This window comes from Aethalodelphis obliquidens, unplaced genomic scaffold, assembly GCF_003676395.1.
Source record: "Aethalodelphis obliquidens isolate GAN/ISIS:26980383/991018 unplaced genomic scaffold, ASM367639v1 scaffold5, whole genome shotgun sequence".
NCBI lineage: Eukaryota > Metazoa > Chordata > Mammalia > Artiodactyla > Delphinidae > Aethalodelphis > Aethalodelphis obliquidens.
Window position 1 is genome coordinate 22,285,112 of NW_020837949.1, and position 11,679 is coordinate 22,296,790.

Sequence of the window (11,679 nt, forward strand, 5' to 3'; positions counted from 1 at the left end):
GTGTGCTCCCTGGATTTTCTGTTGCCTCCTGTACCCCAGAGGTGGAGGTAAAGGAGCCAGCAACCAGAATCGTGAATGGGCACAGACAAAAAAAGCCCCAGCACACCGTGCTCTCCCTATCCAAAAGACCAGGAAAGGGACAGCCCAGCAAGACAGAAAACTCGCCAGATAATAACTGCTACTCCAGTGCAGTGCTGCAGAAAAAACTGATGCTCTCACAGTCTGCAGGAGGAGAATGTTCCAGGTTCTTTTGGTTACAAGAGACAGAGATTCTTTCAAGAGAGAGGAAAGGTGGGGTGTTGCTGAAAGAGGAACCCAGGAGAAGCTGGACCAGGCCAGAAACTGACGGAGCCCTGTTTTTTTCTCCTAGATCTCATGGCATCCCTGTGTCTCGGCCAGCCTGCTCTTTCTTGCCGCACCCGCAGCCCAGTGCCCTGCACCTTTGCACAGTCCCAGCTTGAACATGACCTCAGTGGCCCTCCCACTCCACAGCTGCTCTACGTGACAGCAGTTCTTGGCACAATCTTCATGTCTCATCTCTGTCCCTGCCGCTAACTGCCTCAGTCTCTCAATTTTCCAACTTCCAACAAAGAAATCAGAGTGGCTCAGTTTACCTTTTTGAGGCAGCTGCCAGTGACAAGTTGCTGGGCAGCTTATGGATTGTTCAGTATGCAGCTCCAGTCCAATTAATTGTGGGCACGGGTAGCAGAGTCCTGTCCGAAATATGGCTTCTTAGAAACTCTAATTCAAATAGATACATGCACCCCAATGTTCACAGCAGCACTATTTTTTTAACATCTTTATTGGGGTATAATTGCTTTAAATGGTGTGTTAATTTCTGCTTTATAACAAAGTGAATCAGTTATACATATACATATGTTCCCATATCTCTTCCCTCTTGCGTCTCCCTCCCTCCCACCCTCCTTATCCCACCCCTCCAGGCGGTCACAAAGCACCGAGCCGATATCCCTGTGCCATGAGGCACAGCAGCACTATTTACAATAGCTAAGACATGGAAGCAACCTAAATGTCCATCGACAGATGAATGGATAAAGAACATGTGGCACATGTGTATATATATATATATATATATATATATATATATATATACCATATATATGTATGCAAATAATGCCATTTGCAGCAACATGGATGGACCTAGAGATTATCATACCACGTGAAGTTAGAAAGACAAATATCATATGATATCACTTACATCTGGAATCTAAAATATGATACAAATGAACTCATTTACAAAACAGAAACCAGCTCACAGACATAGAAAACAAACTTATGGTTACCAAAGGGGAAAAGGGTAGGGGGAGGGATAAATTAAGAGTTTGGGATTAGGAGTTTCCCTGGTGGTGCAGTGGTTAAGAATCTGCCTGCCAATGCAGGGGACATGGGTTCAAGCCCTGGTCTGGGAAGATCCCACATGCCGTGGAGCACCTAAGCCCAGGAGCCACAACTACTGAGTCTGCGTGCCACAACTACTGAAGCCTGTGTGCCTAGAGCCCATGCTCCACAACAAGAGAAGCCACTGCAATGAGAAGCCCGTGCACTGAAACGAAGACTAGCCCCCACTTGCCGCAGCTAGAGAAAGCCTGCACACAGCAACAAAGACCCAATGTAGCTAAAGATAAATAAATAAAATAAATAATTTTTTAAAAAAAGAGTTTGGGATTAGCAGATACCAACTATTAAATATAGAATGGATAAACAACAAGGTCCTACTGTAAAGCACAGGGAACTATATTCAATATCCTGTAATAAACCATAAGGAAAAAGAATATATATATATAATTGAATCACTTTGTTGTACACAAGAAACTAACACAACATTGTAAATCAACTATACTTCAATTAAAAAAAAAGAACGAATTATGGCCCCTTCAGTGCCTATGAGAATAGGCTTCTTCCCAGACCCACATGGAAGGGTGGGTCCGTCAAATATACCAAGTGTAGACGTAAACGAGTAAACACATAAATTATAGTAGACTATAGTTGGTGCCAAACAATGAGCCGAGGCCTAGGTGAACCCGGGCCTGAGAGTCAGGGAAAGCTTTGCAGAGGAAAAGATCACGTGAAGGAGGAGCAGGGGTTTGCCAGAGAAATATGGAAAGGAGGGCGTTCCAGATGGAGGAATGTATGGGCAAATGGAAGCTGTTGTCAAAGGTCGTGACCTGTTCAGAGCACGGAGGCAAGAGCAGGGAGACTGGAGCGAGAGTGGGTGGCAAAAATGGGAGCGAAGCTGGGAAGACAGGTGGGATCAGACTGCAAATGACTTTGTATGTACACTGCGCTAGGGAGTTGGGGTTTTATCCCATAGACAATGGGAGCCAGTATATGTTTATTAAGCAGGGAGGTAACATGATCCATTGTTTTCTGGAAGTAGGTTCCAGGTTGCTCATAGGATCACCACTTCCTGCCATGGTTGGGCTCTGATACAACATCAAGGCTACTGCACTGAGCTCCTTATCCCATGGGGGAATGGTCTTTCTTTTGTGATGGGGGCCTTCTGTCCCCCCACTCCCAAACCCACCAGAAATATCTATACATGTCTCCAATTGTGAATGGGGTTCTAGTAGATATCCAGGGGTTTCATGGGGTTTTTGACCCAAGGGATGGGCACCCCATATTTAAGAAGACAGTAAGCTCGGTAGCAGTGTAAAGGCTTAGATTAGAGGGGAGCTTGGAAGAAGAGGGGTCAGTTAGGCAGCTGCTCTAATCGGCGAGATCCAACCAATAGGTAAGGAAGACCTAACCCAGGCTAGCAGGAGAGGGAGTGTGGCATGAGAGACGTTCTCCAGGTGGGACCCATGGCACTTGATAACTGCTGAGGTGAGGGTGAGGCAGAGAGAAGAGGCATCTAACCTGGGTGAGTGGGAAGAGAAGGGTGCTAGAACACACACAGGGGACCCTGGAGAACGAGCAGGCTTGGGAGGAAGAGGTTGTATGAGGTTTTGAGCATGTTGTCCGGAGATTTCTAACAGGCAGTTGAAAATGTGGACCTGGAGTTCAAGAGAACAGTCTTCACCTTTGCACACCCCCTCCCCACTTCAATCTATTCTACGTGTTCAGTAAACATGTTAAAGTTATGTGCTCCATCAATATAACCACAGCTGGTTTTGATGTCCTTCAGATCCTTCACTCAAGCTGATGTCTGGATCTGGAACTGTGGTCTCTGCCCAGGAGGGATTGTGATTCTGTATCTTATCCTTCAAAATCTACCCCAACATTTGAGTTTTTTCTGTTCAGTCAACTCATAGCACTTCCTCTTATCCTTCCAAGTTACCTGAGTGCCTCTCCTTTCTGTGACCCTTTTCTTCAGTAACAGTCCTGCAGCCTGGGTGAAGAGCCCAGAGGGTGAGTTTCTCTCAGCCCTCTGGAGAAAGGAAAGGAAGGAGCAGCAGTGGGAGTGGCCGCGGCTTTAATTTACTCTCCCTCTAGCTGGTCTTGAAACATGTATGTGGATTCCCTTGCCTTCCTTAGGCCCATAGTGGGGATGTCTCTGATGCTTGGGTAGAAGTTCCACCTTGGAAAGCTTTACTCTACCACCTCCCCTGCCCCCAAGAATTTCACACACACACACACACACACACACACACGCACACACAGGACCTGGAAAGAGGTTATAGCGGCACTTAGATCAGGTTCTCCCGTCAAGTTTGGGAGATGGAAACAAGCATTGCTCTCACCCCCCCCCCCCCCCCCCCACCCCCCCCCCCCCGCTAACTATTAAGTCTCTGCTTCTATTGCTTCTACCTTTGGTGCCTCCCTGTGGCAGAAACCTCCCCTCCTCCCATCACCTCCCTAATCCTCCCCTCTCTCCATGCCTTCTCTAAGCTTCCTCCGGCCCTAGAGCTCCATCCCACACAACTGAAGAGGTTGGGTGTCTTAGTCAGCTCAGGCTGCTATAACAAGATACCATAGACTAGGTGGTTTAAACTACATTCATTTCTCACAGTTTTAGAGGCTGGGAAGTCCAAGATCAAGGCACTGGCTTATTAGGCGTCGGTGAGGGCCCTCTTCCTGGTCCCCTTCTTGCTGTGTCCTCACATGATGGGGAGAAAAGGCTCTGGTCTCTTTATCTTCTTATAAGGGCACTAATCCCAGCATGGGGGCTTTACTCTCATGACCTCATCTAAACCTAGTTACCACCCAATGGTCCCACCTCCAAACACCATCACATTGGGGATTAGGTTTTCAACACGAATTTGGGGTAAACACAAACATTCAGCTCCTAGTACACAGGCTCTTAGATTGAGCATGGGAGAAGAGTAGGGTTTCAAATACCAGTGCTCTAATATTTTTGACCCTGTCACATTCTACTTCAGAATTTTATCTCTGCACATGTTTCTAAAACCGTATAATGACCCGCCTTCCTTTGATTGGTCATCACTAGATTGGAAACTCCTTGAACACAGGTAATATGTCTAAATTAAATACATTTCAAGAGCCTGGTACACAGTCATCTCTCTATGGGAATCTCAACATCTAAGTGGATGGAAATCTGGGGTCATGGCCTTGCTTGCCTTGCTGAGCAGGGGTGGTCTACAGTGAGAAGATACAGGTTCAGATCAGCTCTCCCACTCACTGTATGTGGTGGGCAATCCACTTTCTCTCCTCTAAAAAATTAGAATAAATAACACCTGTCCTGCATTTTTTTTACAGGATTCCTGTGAAAATTAAATATGGAAACACTTGTAAAAACCCTTTGTAAAGTGTGAAAAATCCTATACAACGTGAGATATTGTGATTATTATCTGGGGCACTGGAAAGGCAAGAGTTCTACAGATAGATAAAGGGGTTCTAAATAGATAAGATTATATGGCTACTCTGTGTGACTTAGCTCCTGACTCTATCCAGAGTGTCTGTTTGCCTATTTTCTCAGCTTGCTAGTGATCCAAAGCCATACCAGCTTGTCTACTGTTTGGCTGGAGCCTAAGAGAGACAGGGACAGAGAGACAGGGAGAATGAGGGACGGAAGCAGAGATACATGGGCAGACCTCACCTGGCTTCAGGGCTGGGATTTTCCAGGGTGGAAAAGTCCAGAGGACTTTCTTACCCTTCTTCATTCAACAAAGAATGACTGTCAGGGTTTGGGTCTGAGTTCACAGAGAGAGCTCATAGTGAACTTTGAGATACTCTTATGGCAGCAGTCCTGAGGTCACCTGACCTACATGCAGACGCTGGAATATGGGATGCAGAACCTCCTCTCTCCTCCTTCCCTGTACTCCAGCCGCATCAAACTATCAGGAATTCATCTAACATGCTGTGCTTTTTAGGTCTCCCTCCTGCACTCCCACCTTTTTTAATGTGTATATATATTTTTAAAACTAATGTTTATTGGAGTGTAGTTGATTTACAATGTTGTGTTAGTTTCTGCTGTACAGCAAAGTGAATCAGTTATACATATACATGTATCCACTCTTTTTTGGATTCTTTTCCCATATAGGTCATTACAGAGTATTGAGTAGAGTTCCCTGTGCCATACAGTAGGTCCCCATTAGTTATCTGTTTTATATATAGTAGTGAGTATATGTCAATCCCAATCTCCCAATTTATCCCTCCCCCCCCCCCCGCACTTTAATTGTGTTTCTTCTTCTCCTTCTTCCCAAATACCACTTCCCATGCCCCAAATCATGCCTTAACCTGGCTCACTTATCTGTTCTTAGGTCTCTACTAAAGGGTCGCCTCCTCCAGGAAGCCCTCCCTTAAGTCCTCACTTTGGGGTAGGTGTCCAGACTAAGCCTCCCACATATGTAGCAGGTATGAACTGTTCAACAACAACGAGGACACCAATTATATTACTTAAAACATGTTCTTGACATTAACTAGAACCACCTCAAGCCCACCCACCTAGATTGGAGAGAAGTTCGACACCAGTTGTTCCAGAGATGGATTCCACTCCCTTGGATCGTCAGTCAACCCTGGAGTGCTTAGAAGGGGTCCCCCAGGCTCCCCATCCTCCAGTCGGTAGAGGCCCTGGTTGGCTGTGTTGATTCAGGACCCGTTCGCGACCGCCTCTTTGTCATTGTTGTTCCATGGATCCTGCAGCCTCCTGGTCCAGCTCCCTGCTCAGAGCTTAAGGATTTCCCCCATGGAGGCCGGCTCCGCAGCATCTCCCCCGCTCCCCTAGGCTCCAAAAGCTCTCCCAACCCAGTTCTTCTTCCTAGTCCTTGAGACTCTCCTGGGGTCTGGCTGCTGCCCCTTTCCTACCCCCTGAACCTCCCACCCCTTCCTTAGATAATAAAATCTAATTTCACTGATAGGCGATTACACAAATGACCCTCACCCCCTCCTGTTATCACCTTCTGGATGTAAAGATTTCTCAGGACTCTGAATAGAGGCCTGCTCACCATCCTGAAAGGGGAAAAATGCCTTCCATTCCCTCCTACAGCATCCACAGCACAAAAGCTGATTCTTAATAGATTATTACTCTGCTTCATGTCGCACATGTACATCTCACCCTAACCGAAAAGAAAAAGAACGTTCACCTGTGCTGTAATTATGTGTGTTTCAGTCTCCCTAATAAATAGCCTTAGGCCGGTCTTGAGCAGAGACACCCCATATTACAAACCTTTGTATTCCCAAGATGAGTGCTTAATAAATGTTGGATGAATAAACGAATTGCCTGTGGAATTCAGAGCTCAGTACAATATTGTACTTACCAGCTATGTTACAAGGATTAAATACCAAGGCCTGCTTGGCAGTCCCTTTTACTAACAAAGAACTCCTGCTTTTCAGAGTGTGATAGCACCTTGTCTTCTAGACTGGGGACATGTTTGAATGAGGCAGAATGTTTGTACTGGAATTTTCTATCATATGTGGCCAAGTCTTTGCCAACTTGTGAACATCAGTTCCGTGGTCAGTCCATAGACTTGACCTTCCTGATTCCAGGCAGTTAAGGGCCAAGGTGTTAATAATTTAGCAAATACAGACTCGAGAATATTTTCACCTGAGGAAAACATTGGAAGACCATTCATGTGGTTGGGCAGGCCTTTTGTTTCTTCATTTGTTTGTGTTAGTGTGTGTGTGCGTGGGGGGGGGGCTTGTCTTGTTTTTGTTGTGCTTTGTTTTGTTTTGGGCTTGCTCCATCAAAACCTTGGCTTCAGGGTGTTAGTAAAACTGACCAAATAATAAACAGCTGAATCAGCACACTGCCCCAGAAACCGAGGTGCCATGGGATGAAATGTTTCCACCTGTGCTGAAAATGAACATTATTAGCCCAAATGACCACGGCAAGTAGGGTTATTCCATCCCAGAAGGCATGCAGCCAAAGGAGGGCTCCTTGGCACATTCTTCTTAGTACTTGTGACTCAAGATCTCCTTCCCTTCCCCTAGAAACAGAGAAGGGCTCGGAAAGGCACTTAGTTATCTCAGTAACGGACAGATTGTTATCCCTCAGTGAGAGGAATTTAATTCCAGAGATCTGTGTGTGGGAGCTCAAGGGATACCAATCAAAACACAGCAGGGTTTGAGAGTAAGGTATCTAATAACTAACAAACACTTATTTCTCCAAAGCAAATCATACCAAACACATTTATAGATGCTTTTCTTTTTTTCCCCGACTTAATTACTGATCTGGTGTACAGCTGGAATGCAGTGGGAAGCAAGCCCTCTGACTATAATCGAAAATACTCCCCTTGATGTTAAAGCAGCCACACTCAGGTTAGACGTGAGGCTGTCCTACCATAGTGACTTGGGCAGGGGGAGGATGAGCACCAGTAGGGGCAAATGGAGGCCTCCCCACAGGAGGGGCAACAGGGGAAACCAGCACACTGTGTATCTACCACACACAGAATCCAATGAGGAGGGCACAGAGCAGAATGGGGAAATGGAAAGAGGATGGGAATATTGGAGGATTGAAGGCCGCTCTGCCACAGGAAACCCCAAGGGCTTCCTTAGAAGGCAAGGAAGTCCGGGAGAAAAATTCTCCACATAAACCTGGGCAATGGCCACCTGAGATGGAACTGGAGAAAGGGGCCTGGTGAAATAAAAAAAAAGAGGTAAAGGACTCCATCTAAGCAACGATAAACAAATCACGATTGAGTACTTGGGACTTCCCTGGTGGTCCAGTGGGTAGACTCCGCACCCCCAATGCAGGGGGCCTGGGTTTGATCCCTGGTCCAGGAACTAGATCCCACATGCATGCCACAACTAAGAGTTCAAATGCCGCAACTAGGAGTCTGCATGCTGCAACTAAAGATCCCACGTGCCACAACTAAGACCTGGTGCAGCCAAAATAAATTAAATGAATAAACAAATGTTTTTTAAAAATACCAACCACAAGCACTGAAATTGAAACTGTGATTAAAAATCTTCCAACAAACAAAAGCCTAGGACCAGATGGCTTCACAGGCAAACTCTATCAAACATTTAGAGAAGAGCTAACAACTATCCTTCTCAAACTCTTCCAAAATACAGCAGAGGGAGGAACACTCCCAAATTCATTCTACAAGGCCACCATCATCCTGATACCAAAACCAGACAAAGATGTCACAAAAAAAGAAAGCTACAGGCCAATATCACTGATGAACATAGATGCAAAAATCCTCCACAAAATACTAGCAAACAGGATCCAACAGCACATTAAAAGGATCATACACCATGATCAAGTGGGGTTTATCCCAGGAATGCAAGGATTCTTCAATATATGCAAATCAATCAATGTGATACACCATATTAATAAATTGAAGGAGAAAAACCATATGATCATCTCAATAGATGCAGAGAAAGCTTTTGACAAAATTCAACACACATTTATGATAAAAACCCTCCAGAAAGTAGGCATAGAGGGAACTTTCCTCAACATAATAAAGGCCATACATGACAAACCCACAGCCAACATCGTCCTCAATGGTAAAAAACTGAAACCATTTCCACAAAGATCAGGAACAAGACAAGGTTGCCCACTCTCACCACTCTTATTCAACATAGTTTTGGAATTTTTAGCCACAGCAATCAAAGAGGAAAAAGAAATAAAAGGAATCCAAATCAGAAAAGAAGAAGTAAAGCTGTCACTGTTTGCAGATAACATGATACTATACATAGAAAATCCTAAAGATACTACCAGGAAACTACTAGAGCTAATCAATGAATTTGGTAAAGTAGCAGGATACAAAATTAATGCACAGAAATCTCTAGCATTCCTATACACTAATGATGAAAAATCTGAAAGTGAAATTAAGAAACATTCCCATTTAGGGCTTCCCTGATGGCGCAGTGGTTGAGAGTCTGCCTGCCGGTGCGGGGGGCGCGGGTTCGGGCCCTGGTCCGGGAGGATCCCACATGTCACGGAGCGACTGGGCCTGTGTGCCACAACTGCTGAGCCTGCACTCTAGAGCCCGCAGGCTACAGCTGCTGAGCCCGCGTGCCACAGCTACTGAGGCCCGCGCGCCTAGAGCCCGTGTTCCGCCGCAGGAGAGGCCACCGCAATGAGAAGCCCGCACACTGAGAAGAGTAACCCTCACTTGCCACAACTAGAGAAAGCCCGCACACAGTGGCGGGGACCCAACGCAGCCAAGAATAAATTAAAAAATAAATTTATTAAAAAAAAAAAAAAAAAAAGAAACACTCCCATTTACCACTGCAACAAAAAGAATAAAATATCTAGGAATAAACCTACCTAAGGAGACAAAAGACCTGTATGCAGAAAATTATAAGACACTGATGAAAGAAATTAAAGATGATACAAATAGATGGAGAGATATACCATGTTCTTGGATTGGAAGAATCAACACTGTGAAAATGACTCTACTACCCAAAGCAATCTACAGATTCAATGCAATCCCTATCAAACTACCAATGGCCTTTTTCACAGAACTAGAGCAAAAAATTTCACAATTTGTATGGAAACACAAAAGACCCCGAATAGCCAAAGCAATCTTGAGAACGAAAAACGGAGCTGGAGGAATCAGGCTCCCTGACTTCAGACTATACTACAAAGCTACAGTAATCAAGACAGTATGGTACTGGCACAAAAACAGAAATATAGATCAATGGAACAGGAGAGAAAGCCCAGAGATAAACCCACGCACATATGGTCACCTTATCTTTGATAAAGGAGGCAAGAATATACAGTTGGGAAAAGACAGCCTCTTCAATAAGTGGTGCTGGGAAAACTGGACAGCTACATGTACAAGAATGAAATTAGAACACTCCTTAACACCATACACAAAAATAAACTCAAAATGATTAAAGACCTAAATGTAAGGCCAGACACCATCAAACTCTTAGAGGAAAACACAGGCAGAACACTCTATGACATAAATCACAGCAAGATCCTTTTTGACCCACCTCCTAGAGAAATGAAAAGAAAAACAAAAATAAACAAATGGGACCTAATGAAACTTAAAAGCTTTTTCACGGCAAAGGAAACCATAAACAAGACAAAAAGACAACCTTCAGAATGGGAGAAAATATTTGCCAATGAAGCAACTGACAAAGGCTTAATCTCCAAAGCATACAAGCAACTCATGCAGCTCAATATCAAAATAACAAACAACCCAGTCCAAAAATGGGCAGAAGACCTAAATAGACATTTCTCCAAAGAAGATATACAGAATGCCAACAAACACATGAAAGAATACTCAACATCATAATCATTAGAGAAATGCACATCAAAACTACCATGAGATATCATCTCACACTGGTCAGAATGGCCATCATCAAAAAATCTACAAACAATAAATGCTGGAGAGGGTGTGGAGAAAAGGGAACCCTCCTGCACTGTTGGTGGCAATGTAACTTGATACTGCCACTATGGGGAACAGTATGGAGGTTCCTTAAAAAACTAAATATAGAACTACCATACGACCCAGCAATCCCACTACTGGGCATATACCCTGAGAAAACCATAATTCAAAAAGGGTCATGTACCAAAATGTTCATTGCAGCTCTATTTACAATAGCCAGGACATGGAAGCAACCTAAATGTCCATCAACAGATGAGTAGATAAAGAAGATGTGGCACATATATACAATGGAATATTACTCAGCCATATAAAGAAACAAAACTGAGTTATTTGTGGTGAGGGGGATGGACCTATAGGCTGTCATACAGAGTGAAGTAAGTCAGAAAGAGAAAAACAAATACTGTATGCTAACACATATATATGGAATCTAAAAAAAAAAAAAAAAAGGTCTTGAAGTACCTAGGGGCAAGATGGGAATAAAGACAGACCTACTAGAGAATGGACTTGAGGACATGGGGAGGGAGAAGGGTAAGCTGTGACAAAGTGAGGGAGTGGCATGGACATATATACACTACCAAACGTGAAATAGATAGCTAGTGGGAAGCAGCCGCATAGCACAGGGAGATCAGTTCGGTGCTTTGTGACCACCTTAGAGGGGTGGGATAGGGAGTGTGAGAGGGAGACGCAAGAGGGAAGAGATATGGGAACATATGTATATGTATAACTGATTCATCTTGTTGTAAAGCAGAAACTAACACACCATTGTAAGCAATTATACTCCAATAAAGATGTTTAAAAAATAAATAAATACAAATAGAAAAAATAAAATAAAAGATATTTTAAAAAAACCAAATCATTATTGAGCACCTGATTATATATGCCAGTGACTCTGCTGGGCGCCAGGAATGTATTGTAAGAGAGATCTGGTTTTCACCTTCACGGAGCTTCTAGTACTGTGAGAGAGATGGACATCAGTCAA